Here is a 14,132-nt window from a genome sequence, read left to right as displayed (position 1 = left end):
TGCGCCTCTATTTAATTTTCCTGTATCTTATTTACTGTATTTATTACACCCCCGGTATAGGGGTGTGTATAGGTTTCGGTCGATGTGTTTGTGTGTTTGTGTGTTTGTGTGTTTGTGTTCGCATATAGATCTCAAGAATGAACGGACCGATCGTCACCAAACTTGGTGAACAGGTTCTATACATTCCTGAGACGGTCCTTACAAAAATTGGGACCAGTCAAACACACGGTTAGGGAGTTATTGGTGGATTAAGATTAAGAGTGACATATTAATGGTCAAAGGGAAATAACCTTCTCAGTTGGTGGCAGTGAGAATGGTTATTTCCCTTTGACGAAAGGGGGTGTTTTTCCTACCTCGAAGGAATTTCTTGTTATTTAAAGCATTAATTCATATGCTCTAGAACATTTAAAATAAAACTCACAAAACAAACCAAAAAAACAATTATGTGTTTGAGTAATACATGTGATGTTCTCTGTAAACTATAAGTAAAGTATACGAACCTAAATCATGTGGTGCATGACTTTATGAGTGTTTGTGCGTTCGTTACACAAGATCTTTCCGCAATCTAATTTTGATATATCCTTGTTATGATTACGTTGTCTACTAGCTTAGACGTGAAATCCACGAGACTCTGTAATAAGACCAATTCCTAGAAGAAAAACGGTTTAATTTTGGAGCTGAGTGTTAACAAGCGATATAATTATAAAAATAAAAATCAAAAACGAAACCACGTTCATTCCGGCAGTGTAGTGGCCATGCAGGCATCGGCCTTGGGTCACGGAAAATATCTAAAATAACCAATCACCTTGAACCACTGGTGCAGGCAGGGAATATGTAATTACTTGACCCATTACATTTCCTATACCAGCCACAAGAAATGACCCATTAGATTTGGAATTACCTTATTTACTCCAAAATGTGTAAGGTGAAACGGTCAAATTACCCATGTAGTATTGATTCTTGCCTTATCTCTGTTCTCCGTGGTTCTCAAAAATGACAGCACTTTAGGTATGGGAGAGTTGTAAGTTCTAATCTGGGTACTATTGTAATGCAAAACTAATAATTTTATGACAACGTTCAAGGAATTGTCACTAACTGACAGGGAAGACACGATCATACGATTGACTCTTTTGTATGCGGACCTTTCACCTTGGTAAACACGTGACTTGCTGTAGACAGGTGCTGGTCACGTACTTCTTTCCCAGAAAAAAACATGAGGTAAGATCTACCCGGAAATTCATTTTAAGCAAAACCTCACATTGAATAAGACAGTGAACAGGTGAAGGATAATTCAGTCAGTGTGATACTTTACGAAACTGTAAACAATTATTGTCTTGCTTTTAGCTCACCCCTAATATGTATGGATCTGATAACAATAGACGGAAATCACGATTACATGTTTCTAAGAAATATATAATAAAGACAGTTGAAGAATGGACGGACACAAACTCTCTCAGTCTCTCTCTTTCTTTAGCTCTCTCTCTCTATCTCTCTCTTTGTCTCATGAATACACACACACACACACACACACGCACGCACGCACACACACACACACACACACACGCACGCACGCACACACACACACACACACACGCGCGCGCGCGCGCGCATGCACGCACGCAGGCAGGCAAGACAAAACAGATGGCAGTTATGATTCATTTGCAACTGGCCGCTTGGGAAAAAAAAGTTAGAGCGTTTAATTCTTTGGTTTCCTTGTAAGTGTGACTGTCTAAGCAAGGGTGGGCGACATGTGTATGAATATTGCATTTACTATCCCAATCTTTGCCAAAGACCTGGATAGCCGCTGCTTGGTGTTGTCGCCCTAGCCATTGATGCCCACGTTCGACCCACCTGACCAGACCCAGGGGCGGACTAGGGGGGGTTTACAGGGGTTCCGGATCCCCCCCCCCTGGTTGTCAAAACAAAAAAAGATTCTGTCTGTAAAAAAAAATGAGTGGCTGCTGACACCATTTGATCATGTTTAAAATCAAGGATAGGCCACACATTGTTTATAAAATAGCTAAAAATCTTCAACTTCAGGAGGGCTTCCGGCCCCCAGACCCCAGGTTGTAACCCCCCCCCCACCCACCCCCTTCTGGCTTAACTGCTCCGCCCCTGAGATCCTTGCAGCGTGCAGCCTGAGAAGACCTTAGCAGAGGATGACCAAGACAAAGGACTGCATCCAGATGACTCCAGTCGATACAACGGATCCTGTGACATCACATGCTTGCTCATTTGTATGTAGTTTGTTACAAATGAGCCATCAACTACTATTGATTTAAGGCTTTATTGTCAGTAACCCTTGCTGTATCTGCTAGATTTCACACACATAATGTTTTTGTGTGTGTTTTTGTTTGTGCAAAATTATTAATTTAACATTAAAAACATTTGTTTGTTAAATTGTCTGCTACCACTCCGATGTCGGAAACATAAATAATAATAATAATAATAATAATAAATAACTTTTCTATAGCGCGAGTCCCATCAATTGGCTCCAGGCGCTTTACAAATTCATCATAGAATAAACTAGCACAAATCAACAAGCATACAAAACATACATTTAACTGAGACATAACATAAATATATGGACACAGTGATCAAGTTAAACGAGAATTTATGATATTTTACCCGTTTTATGTTAAAAACAAACAAACAAACAAACAAACAAACAAACAAACCCAACACAACGTTATCAACCGGTTTTGATTGAAGTTGACAGTTTACCCTATCAAAATCAAGTCATGGCTATGTTATTACGCATTATTGTGGGTAGGGGTTGTTGCCAAATAACCGGTTTTTGTGTGATCTAATTGTCCTGGATTTTGGAGAAGGCCAGTTTACAAAACATCCAGCACAATCGATGTTACGCAGCTGACTTACATTCCGTAAAGGTATTTCGCGACATCTGGTGAGGTCATTTGAAAGCAGAGACTCGGCTGGCGTCGTTTGTAGTGGCTGGGATGCAGACAAAACACACATGACACGCGCATGCCACAAGGCTGCTACACAAAATACTCGCACCGTTTCCTGGATAATTATGTTGTTTGTAAACATTGAAGATTATGCGAATGAAATTAATTTTGTAGATGACATTTTAATAGTCAGAAGTTGTTTAAGTTTACAGTTTCATAGATGACAGTTTTATGGACGTCGATTTTGAATGACGATATGTTTTAATAGAAGGGAGAGAGAGAGAGAGAGAGAGAGAGAGAGAGAGAGAGAGAGAGAGAGAGAGAGAGAGAGAGAGAGAGAGAGAGAAGAGAGAGAGAGGGGTGGGTGGGGGGAATTCATCAGACTCAAGTTGTGTTCCAGTGTGTGTGTGTGTGTGTGTGTGACAAACACACAATTGTAAAGAGAACAAGAGAGAGAGAGAGAGAGAGAGAGAGAGAGAGAGAGAGAGAGAGAGAGAGAGAGAGAGAGAGAGAGAGAGATTTTCCGGATTTTCAAGATACATGTATATACTGACTTAGTTTCAGTAAATGTTGGTTTGGAGGCTGCGACGTGCATGTTTACACATTTGTTTCGCTCAGTGTTTGTAATCACGTTCTTTTAGTCTCTATTGTAGATTGCCACTGCACAGTCAACGGAATCTGTTGAAAGTTGAACACACGTTTTGTCTAGTTATTCCAAATGTTTCTGTTTGTAAATATAATTATGTCAAACTTACTTTATTACTAGCATTTCCCCTTGGAAATTGAGTAAAATGTCATCTTAGTATCTTTGCCATTTTATATGTTTCTATTTTGTATTTTTGTGTGTTTTGTTTTTGCTTTGTGAATTTCCCTTTCATTCTTACCTTTGTTTATGTATTTATTTCTTACATTCTTCCAAGCCCGTCTTTCTGTTTGATTAACCGTCCCAGTATTTCCTTCTTTCATTTTCTCTTTCGGTCGATCTTTTTCTTTCTTTCTTTCTTTCTTTCTTTTTTACTTCTTCTACTCTTTTCAGTGTAAGCCATATGTGCGTATTTTGAGTGGATCCTGCTGTCAAGCGAGGACGGGATATGAAAAGCCCAAGGGCATATGCTAAGTTCACTTGTGTCGGCTGTATAGATATATATCATTGCATCTTATCTCATATTTTTCATGCAACTATAATGAACCTGGCCGTTTCAACTAGCTAACGTCATTCTTATAGTAAGCACGGTTGTCGTGATGATACATTTTCCTTCATTTTGTAGTTCTCCTTACCTATACATGTAGGTCAGCGGAGGAGTGTGATAGGTGAGAAGAGGAGTAGGGGTGGGTAGATAGCAGGCAAATGAATCATACATTAAGATATCACACGGTGCATTTTTTTTCTTCTTCGGAAAATGAATTCATAATAGTGTGTGTATTTTCTTTGAATGTAAACCTGCGGCTCCTCTCCCATAGATCTTGCATTTTACAGTGGCTGACTTTTGAGAAAGACTGCCCGCAGTGACTTGGGTTGCAGGCTTTCAGGGAGGACCGATCGAAACTCACCGGTACATTGGAACAGATTTTTCCACGATCAGGTTTAGAAACATATGTTTCTTTATATCCTGGGATTTTAAAAGCTTCACTTCGTCTTCTTTCTTCTTCTGCGTTACTGTCGCCATGCTGCAAAGCTTCCCTGATTCATCCTCCTTAATCAAAGTACAGTAGAACTGCCCCCTCCCCCCTTTTAAAACCCCCATTTTAAGACTCCCTCCCTTATAAGACCCTGTTTTCTCAGACTTTCTGTTTATCACCTCTGTAAATTTACCCCCATTTTAAGACTCCCTCCTTTTTAAGACCTGATTTTTTTCAGATTAGTGGAGGTCTTAAAAGGGGGGTTCCACTGTACATGTAATACCTTTTGAATAATAGTCTTCTGTCCAGAACAAAAGTCATGTGCACTTTATTGACAGGCGAGGTGAAGCAAGGTGCTTGGCTGTGACGCATGCTTTGCTCAGGTTATGATAAACAGCGCCTTGATATAAGAATTTCCACTTTTTCAGAAATGACAATGACAATGACAATGACAATGACAAAGACAAATCTTTATTTTTCGAGGGTGACAAGAATAAGCATAGATATGCTCTATGATGACAACATAGAGAGAGATAGGGGGGTTGGGGGTGGGGGGAGGGGGTGGGGGCGAGAGTGAAAGAGCAAAATACAGGTTTAGTGGGAGAGAGAAGGGGGGGGGGGGGAGGGGAACGTGAAAGAGAGAGAGGGGAAGGTGAGAGAGAGAGAGAGTACTTCAAGTAACTCGTAAACATTCCAAAACCTCATTCCTAACAACCGAATACCCCCCCCCCCCCCCCACACACACACACACACACACACACATACACACCGACCCCCCCTCCCCCCCCCCCCCCGCTCTCACCCCCCCTCTCAACACACACACGACACGCACTGCCCCCCACCACAACTCAACCTCCTTCCTTCCGATTTGAAAGTCTGTTTTTTGCACGTAGAAAAGAAGTCACACGACCTTGAAAGCCGAGAAAGAGTGTTTCAAATCTTATTTACCAGACTGTTTGTGTACAACTTAGGTCCTGGCTGTCTGTGCATTTGTAGGTCTGGTAGCCCTATTCTTACGACACGTTGTGTAAATACTAGCACTGACGTATATAGGTCTAACTCGTTCTGCCCAGATGTTTTATTTCTTTGCGATAAAAAAAATAACAAAATAACAACACAACAACACATGTACCGTGACCCGCAGAGTTCAACGAAACTGAAAGTAGCTATATCTACAAATGTCAAGGCTGTTCCATTTAAAGGTCATTACCCAGAAAAAGAACCGCGCGTATCTAATGAAATCTATTCCTTGGTAATTAATGCCGCTGTCTAGTCTTTATCTAAAGCCTTAAGTACTCGGGTACTATTACTTTCTAAAATTGGCAATCTAGTGGCTGCTCCGCCTGGCGTCTGGCATTATGGGGTTAGTGCTAGGACTGGTTGGTCCGGTGTCAGAATAATGTGACTGGGTGAGACATGAAGCCTGTGCTGCGACTTCTGTCTTGTGTGTGGCGCACGTTAAATGTCAAAGCAGTACCGCCCTGATATGGCCCTTCGTGGTCGGCTGGGCGTTAAGCAAACAAACAAACAAACAAACAATTACTTTCTGCCGCTTTTATAACCTTAAAAAAGTTAAACAAAACAAGAACAAGAACAAGAACAAGAACAACAACAACAACCTTCGAATTATTTGCTGTCTCGTTAGTAAGACACAGCACGCAGTTTACTCCGAGATAATATGCTCCATGAGAACTGAATTAGGGGGCTTATTGTCCATCAGGTCTCAATGCTTATATTGGACATGACTTTTTGAATATGATTTAAAAGAGGGGGGAGTGGGAGACTGAGTGAAGGGACTGGAGAGTGACGGGGGTGGGTTCGATAAAAGTGTTAAAACGTTGCTGTTCAGATTTTCTAAAATAATAATAATATAGCCTCTAGTGAGGGCCCCAAAGGGGGGGTATCATCACGATCACGGGAAGGGAAATTTTAGCTTTCACGATCACAGTTACCTTGATTTTTGTTTTCACGATCACGAACACTTTGACGAATAGAGGATCATAGAGTGATACAGCTGTGAAAAATGTACGTTGAAAATAAAATGCTTTGCAATAATTCCCATCACGATCACGAAAACAAATGACGATCACGATCACGAGACTTGATTTTTTTGTCATCACGGATCACGGGCAAAGTCCCATCACGGTCACAGAAATGGAAATTTCGGCAATCACGGTCACAGAAAGGTCAAAAATCGCCAATCACGATCACGATTTTAAACCCTTTGGGGCCCTCTCTAGTGCACTTTTCTCTCATGGGGTCCATAAGGAAAGAGAACATGCTTACTGTCATACAGACTAGTCTAAATATTTTGCCTCATATGGGTTATATGATAATTTGAATTTTTTCGCCCTCACGGCTTTTGGTGAGATACACAAGTGTATGCGTGTTTTGGTGGTATCAGCCATCTGCACTTATGGCAGAATGACCGAGGTCTTTTACGTGCCATTGTGGTGACACGGGGGTGGGATATGGCTTCCGTCTCTGGGTCTTCTCACAAGGTTGACCCGTGTCCGTCTCGAACCTGCGACATACCTTCCGATCACAAGTCCAGTGCTCTACCAACTTGCACGCGTGTTTTGGCCACGAAAGAATATATTTTGCAGCCGTCTTGTTGGCTGTTTTCAATGGTTCCCGGGCTTCCATCAGGCATCTTTTCTGGCAGGAAAAAAACAACCCCACAAAACGCACACAGTACAGGGCGTAACTGCATGTTCCACGTAACCCCGATGATAAACTCAAAGTCGGTTACAGTGCTGAAATAACCCAGCCGCTTCAGAACTGGGAAAACCCGAAGCAACCGCCAGGAGCATCAGTTTATATGCCCTATATAGCATATGGCATAGTACATACATTGTGAGACAGGGGCAACAACTCCTTCGTGGACTGTCCTTGATGTTACCCAGATGATCTGCCCCTCTCCAGCATGGTCCTTCTCCAGGAGAGGAGGAAGGGCAGGAGGGACAGGTGGAGGAAGCAAACAAGGAAAGAAAAGGGGTGGGGTGGGGTGGAAGAAGGCGGAGGATGGAACGAGGGATGGGGGGGAAGAGCCTGGGCGGAAGCAAGCACGAAAAGAGAAAGAACGTAAGTAAGTTAGCCGAAGAAATAAAAGAAAGAAATCCAAAATATAAAGAAAGAAAAGTCACTGAGCAATTAAATGAAAGAAAGACAGAAAAGAAAACAAATACGAGTTACGAGAGAGCGAACGAGAGAGAGAGAGAGAGAGAGAGAGAGAGAGAGAGAGAGAGAGAGAGAGAGAGAGAGAGAGAGAGAGAGAGAGAGAGAGAGAGACTTACATGCCCCCCTGTTTCAAATATTCATCCTTTTCAGTTTTGATACAATCTCATCTTAGATTCTGGTTTTGGTCATGATTAACATTTCGAGTCAGTGCAAACGTGTCCCCGTCTGTTCAAGTATGGACATTTCTCGTAACTTTCTTCAACCGGTGTGGATATTTTCACATTAACCTTGTCTTTTATCAGATAACCAGTTCACAGACAGAACAGAGATTACCTTCGAATGCCACATCATCACCGCTGAATACTACAACGTTCTTGTGTAAATAGTATCCACATGCGCTTGTATCAAATTGCCTGGCCGGGCCAAGTCGATCGAAGTATCGTGCCCTATTACCATCTACCGTATGTAGTTCTTTACAACTACTCATAATATAACTACTGCTACTATTACTACAACTACTGCTACTACCACTACAACTACTATTACTACTACTACCACTACTACTACTACTACAACTACTACTCAGTACTACTACTCAGTACTACTACTACTACAATAAGTAGGTGGTTCTAGAGTACGACTGATACTTCCATTGCTTTTCCCCGGACAGGTACTTTGATGCATGCACCTGTGATATAATTTAATATCGTATCCCAAGTCGTTGCAACGGTTAGTTGACATGGCGTCAGCGGACACGGTTTCCCCCAAAAAATCTCCGGTTGTACCCGGAGTTTTATGAGTGTGTCATTTTGTAAATATAGCTAACCTTTCAACCGAAAAATTATGCATCAGGTTCCAAGTTGGTCGCTTACCGCCAAAACAGTGAATAGATTCGGGTTTCGTTTCCAGATGAGTGATCAGTGACTGGGTACAGTTTGAGGCCGGTGTAACACGAAATTTTTACTCCACGAAAAATTTACTCCGGAGTAAATATTTTGTACGAAATTCTTACTCCGAGTACACTTTTCGTACGAGAAAAGAACTCCCCAAGACACGAAAAAATTACTCCCTCCACGAAATGTTTACTCCCCATTTTTTTTACTTCCAGTAAAAAATCTCGTACGCACAAATGGGATGCTGGCGAAGGGATAATGCCAATAAGTGATCTCGCGCACACGAATGTCGCGCTACCCTCCTTCCACCCCTTCCACCACTAAGACTAACAGGGGACAAGGGAGTAAAAAAAATTTACACCTGGCATGGGAAGCTAAATTGCTCGTGTTGGGATGAAGTAATTTATTCGTTATTTATTCGTCAGGGGAGTAACATTTTTGTACGAAATGTTTACTCGGAACTCACCTGTCTTGGAGAGTAATTTTCTCGTGCAATGGGGGAGTGCTTTTTTCGTAAAGGGAGTAACTTTTTCGTACGAAATGTTTACTCCGGAGTAAAAATCTCGTGGGAGTAATTTTCTCGTGTTACACCGGTAAGGGACAACTAATCAGACTCACTCCGACCGCGTGGGTTAGATACTTCCTTGATACAAGTGTGTGTGTGTGTGTGTGTGTGTGTGTGTGTGTGTGTGTGTGTGTGTGTTAGTGTTAGTGTGTGTATGTGCACGTGTGTGTGTGTGTGTGTGTGTGTGCGTGTGTGTGTGTGTGTGCGCGTGTGTGCGTGCGTGTGCGTGCAGTGCGTGCGTGAGTTTGTGCGTGAGTTTGTGTGAACCGGGACTCTATCATTTTTCACATAAGACTAGTAATTTTTTCTCGATTGTTATTGTCCTTCACGAAAAATTGTGGTTTATTCCCTAAATCCCACATTCACTGTCTTTTGATTCTTCGGCTTTCAGGCAGCAGATAGGAAATCCCTGCATTCATCCACTTATTTCGAGAAAAAAATTTCAACAATCCATCTTTTTTTCAGAAATTGGTAATATTACCCTCCAAGAATCATTGTTTTCAATGTGTATACGCAAAATTACAATAATCACATGGTCTCATAAACTCTGATACACTCAAAGAGGTCCATAGACAAAACACTCCTTTGAAGTGTAAGTGAATTGCTGGGGATTTTTGATCCACCATCAGAGCTATTACACGACAGAAGGAAATTCCCTATATACTATTTTCATATGAGTACTAAGTAAAGTACACACAATAGCAGTCCTACTTTTTTTTTTTTTTAGCTAAAAGTAGGTCACGAGGTTGCCCAAATCTTTTTTCTTTTGACAAGATTTTTTCTTTTGAATATTGTTCTGCTTTGTTAAACAACTGTCCCAATGGTAACAAGTCGCGTAAGGCGAAATTACTACATTTAGTCAAGCTGTGGAACTCACAGAATGAAACTGAACGCACTGCATTTTTTCACAATGACCGTAGTCCGCCGCTCGTGCAAAAGGCAGTGAAAGTGACGAGCCTGTTTAGTGCGGTAGTGGTTGCGCTGTGCTGCATAGCACGCTTTTCTGTACGCTTCGTTTTAACTTTCTGAGCGTGTTTTTAATCCAAACATATCATATCTATATGTTTTTGGAATCAGGAACCGACAAGGAATAAGATGAAATTGTTTTTAAATCGATTTTGGAAATTTTATTTTAATCATAATTTTTATATTTTTGATTTTCAGAGCTTGTTTTTAATCCGAATATGACATATTTATATGTTTTTGGAATCAGAAAATGATGAAGAATAAGATAAATGTAATTTTGGATCATTTTCTAAAAATATAATTTTAATTACAATTTTCAGATTTTTAATGACCAAAGTTATTAATTAATGTTTAAGCCTCCAAGCTGAAATGCAATACCGGCCTTCGTCTAAGATTGCTTGGCCAAAATTTCAATCAATTTGATTGAAAAGTGAGGGTGTGACAGTGCCGCCTCAACTTTTACAAAAAGCCGGATATGACGTCATCAAAGACATTTATCGAAAAAATGAGAAAAAAAAAACGTCGGAGGATATCATACCCAGGAACTCTCATGTCAAATTTCATAAAGATCGATCCAGTAGTTTACTCTGTATCGCTCTACACACACACACGCACACACACACAGACACACATACACCACGACCCTCGTCTCGATTCCCCCTCTATGTTAAAACATTTAGTCAAAACTTGACTAAATGTAAAAAGGAAAAGAAACACCGCAGAGAAAGTCTGTGTGTTGTTGAAAAACTGTGTCATACTGGCGGAAAGGTAGCACAGTGAAAGTACAATATACAGGCAAGCACTATCTGGGCCGGAAAACCCGTGAGTCACAAAGGCACAGGAAACGGGTTGCCGGTTATAAGTGTCAGTCCGCTGAAGTGGACAACTGAATGTACAAAGCAAAGACGACACAATTATCAGCGTGACGTACGATCGCGAATGGCTTGAAAGCCGACTGCAAACAACAAGGTCATGGGGTGGCTAGCTGCCTACCAATCCCTCCCCCCACCCCTTGCTCCTTCCCCAGTCAGTCTATCAACATCACACCTGCTGATCTTCTACCTTAGTTTACCTGACCTTGCAAATAAACATTGGCTGTGTACGAGCTAACCAGATAAAGAAAATATATATGGGTCATTCCATAAAGCTGTGTACCAAAAGTGTGACATGCCTCCTGGAAATTGAAAGTGTCTGAATAGGTTGTTTTTACGGTTTATGTGAAAGATATAGACATATGTCACGTTGCCATGCTAAACAAAATATTAAAGATTAATCTTTTTGGATACGAGGGGTGGTCGGAAAGTTGTGTAACATCACACATGTTTAACGTAACATGGGATCTAAACACACAAGACAGATAACAAAAAGCCATAGTATATAGTAACAAGCTTTTTTTGCTTCACATTTAGAGCGTATTCCGAACAAAATGCAGTCAGGGGAAACAAACTGAACTAGTTATAGGTAACAAAAACGTATTTTTTGGTTGTGTCAAACAACAAACAAACATCGTCTGTGTGAAGTAACAAACAAATCCACTCGTGTGAGTCAATAAATAACATTGAGTCAACATGTAGCAACAAGATGTACACTGAATGCCCAGAATCAGGTTATCACAGAGACAAGTAAGGCTAGGTTAGCCGAAACCCGAAGGTTGAGGCGGTGAGCGCGTCTCCGCGAATACCGTTTTGCTTAATATTTGTGCAAATTGTTAAAGCAAACATGACATATCTATATCTATTTTATTTGGGAACTGATCAAAAATGCAAAGAAATCATGTTTGGATTTGTCATTACAATTTTCTTAGTTGGGAAGAAATTCAGCCTCAGAAATTATTTGCCCAAAATTCATATAAATTTAGTGTTAAGGCGATGTGTGGCACTAAAATTAAACTTGGAGAATACATGGAATAACCTAGTGTTCTTGGTAGTCATTGAAGTGACTTATAACAATCAATAAAAAATTTGCAAATATTAATGGACACAGATCGGCGTTGCTATGGAAACAGCCGCCATATTGGATTTCTAGGAAACGGTTTTACAGCAACATCATACATCAGAAATGCATGATATTTGGCACAAAAATACACATGACTTTTATCTACAATCACATATTTGTTTCGCAATAGCATTTAATCTGATTTTCTTCGATTTATCGTTTTCGGAAAGAAAATATAGTCGAGTGTGTTCCAATTTTGATGACAATTTAACGGGTTTTTTCCCTTAACTCTTGGTTTAAACACAATTTTATTCAAAATACATGACATGAAACAATTGACAAAAATGCAGCTAGGACACGAACTCAACTCAACTTAACTCTTACAACTTGAACAGGACTAGACTACAAAGAATAGCCTAAGACTTGACAAAGAGACACCGAGCACGTCTATCACAAAATAAAACATTGAAATGTCGAATTTTAAAAAAATATTAACTTTAAGAGCGAAGAGTCGCAAAAAGTTGCCTACGTAACATTCGTCCCTCGTTGGTAACGACTCACAAAACGCTCCACGCCTGCTGCGTTCCAAAAATATATGGATTTTTTTTATGGAAAAACCTTTCAGCGATGCTGAAGAACATCACATGCGAAAGAAACACCAAGTTTGATGCGTTGATAAGTGACAAATATCATTTTTAACGATCCAGCGTAACCAGAACAAATAGAAACGAAGCTTAGTAGCGACACGCGAAAGGCAAAATCACATTCAAATCGGATCAAATTTACACGGCGCACATTCTAACACGTTCATTTCACATCAGTTGTGCCTCATAATACACACAGTCGCATATTCGTGCGTGCAGAAGTTATAGACATGTTCACGTAGTTCGCGGTTGGTTTTGGAAACCAAATGTTACGTAGGCAACCGTTTTTTATAACGATCCAAATGCACACTGTAAACATATGTAGGGAAAAACATCTAAGTGCATATGTAACACCAGCACAAAACACAACGAAGATGTATATCGGGGAGTTCTTGGTCGCATTTCATTAGCAGCCACACGGATACTTAAAATCAAGATTTAAGCATGTCACACAAAAAACGCCATTTTTGACGTCATTTTCAGTGTTTGCTTTCATACAAAACACTAACCAACCGAACGATTTTCTTGATTATATTATCGTTATCTCTTTGGTCAATTTGCAGTCTGTTGATATCCTTATATCATTCGAGAAGCAAGAAAAACATTCCGAAATCTTACTCTAAAGTCATGACCCTCTTGTGGTTCACAGCTTTGTGGAAGGACCCATATATTAGTAGTTCCACACAGAACTCTATAATCATTGTGAATGGGCGCATCGATCAACTGCACAAAGGTATAGTTATGTAGGTAAATAGGTGGTCAATAAGTCGGTTGGTAAGCCTATATACGGGTAGGTAGATCGTCAATTAATTAGTCCTTATTATAGTAAGTAATAGTTAGTTAGTCAGATTGGTAGGTATAGATATGTAGGCAGCAAGACAGCTGGATAGCTAGTTTACTAGTCGTTATCCTGATAACTGTGGGTTTTTCTCTGGACTTATCAGTTCACAGTCACTTTCATCGATCGAGGGTATCGTTTTCAGTTAATAATGAAAGGGGAATAACTGTGATCGGAGCAAACCAGGAAATACACTGAAGCATTTGAACAACAAATAAAACATCTCTTTATTTGGGAATGTACAGCTCACCTAAGCTAGCGAACCACATACTGGATAACCCCTCAGAGCTTAAAACATGTATATATATATATATCTCTGTATTTTGGGAGATGCCTTCCTTCCAGAGTAAACCATTCTGTAAACCACCAGGGCCAAGCTGCACGAAAAAGTTACCAACCGAGCAAGAGCCATCCAAGGTGTGGATTGGTTGAAATTGATTTGCTTTTGTTTTTATCGCAATTTGTTTGTATTCGTCCACTTGACCTCCTGAGCAGGTATGGTGACAGAAAAACAACACTTTCAAGTGTACTTGAATTTCTCTCTCTTTCTGAGTCTTTCTTTCTCTCTCTCGCAGGCTC

This window comes from Littorina saxatilis, linkage group LG13 (assembly GCF_037325665.1).
Source record: "Littorina saxatilis isolate snail1 linkage group LG13, US_GU_Lsax_2.0, whole genome shotgun sequence".
NCBI classification, from domain to species: domain Eukaryota; kingdom Metazoa; phylum Mollusca; class Gastropoda; order Littorinimorpha; family Littorinidae; genus Littorina; species Littorina saxatilis.
The sequence above is the reverse complement of the archived record's forward strand: the minus strand, read 5'-3'. Positions refer to the sequence as shown.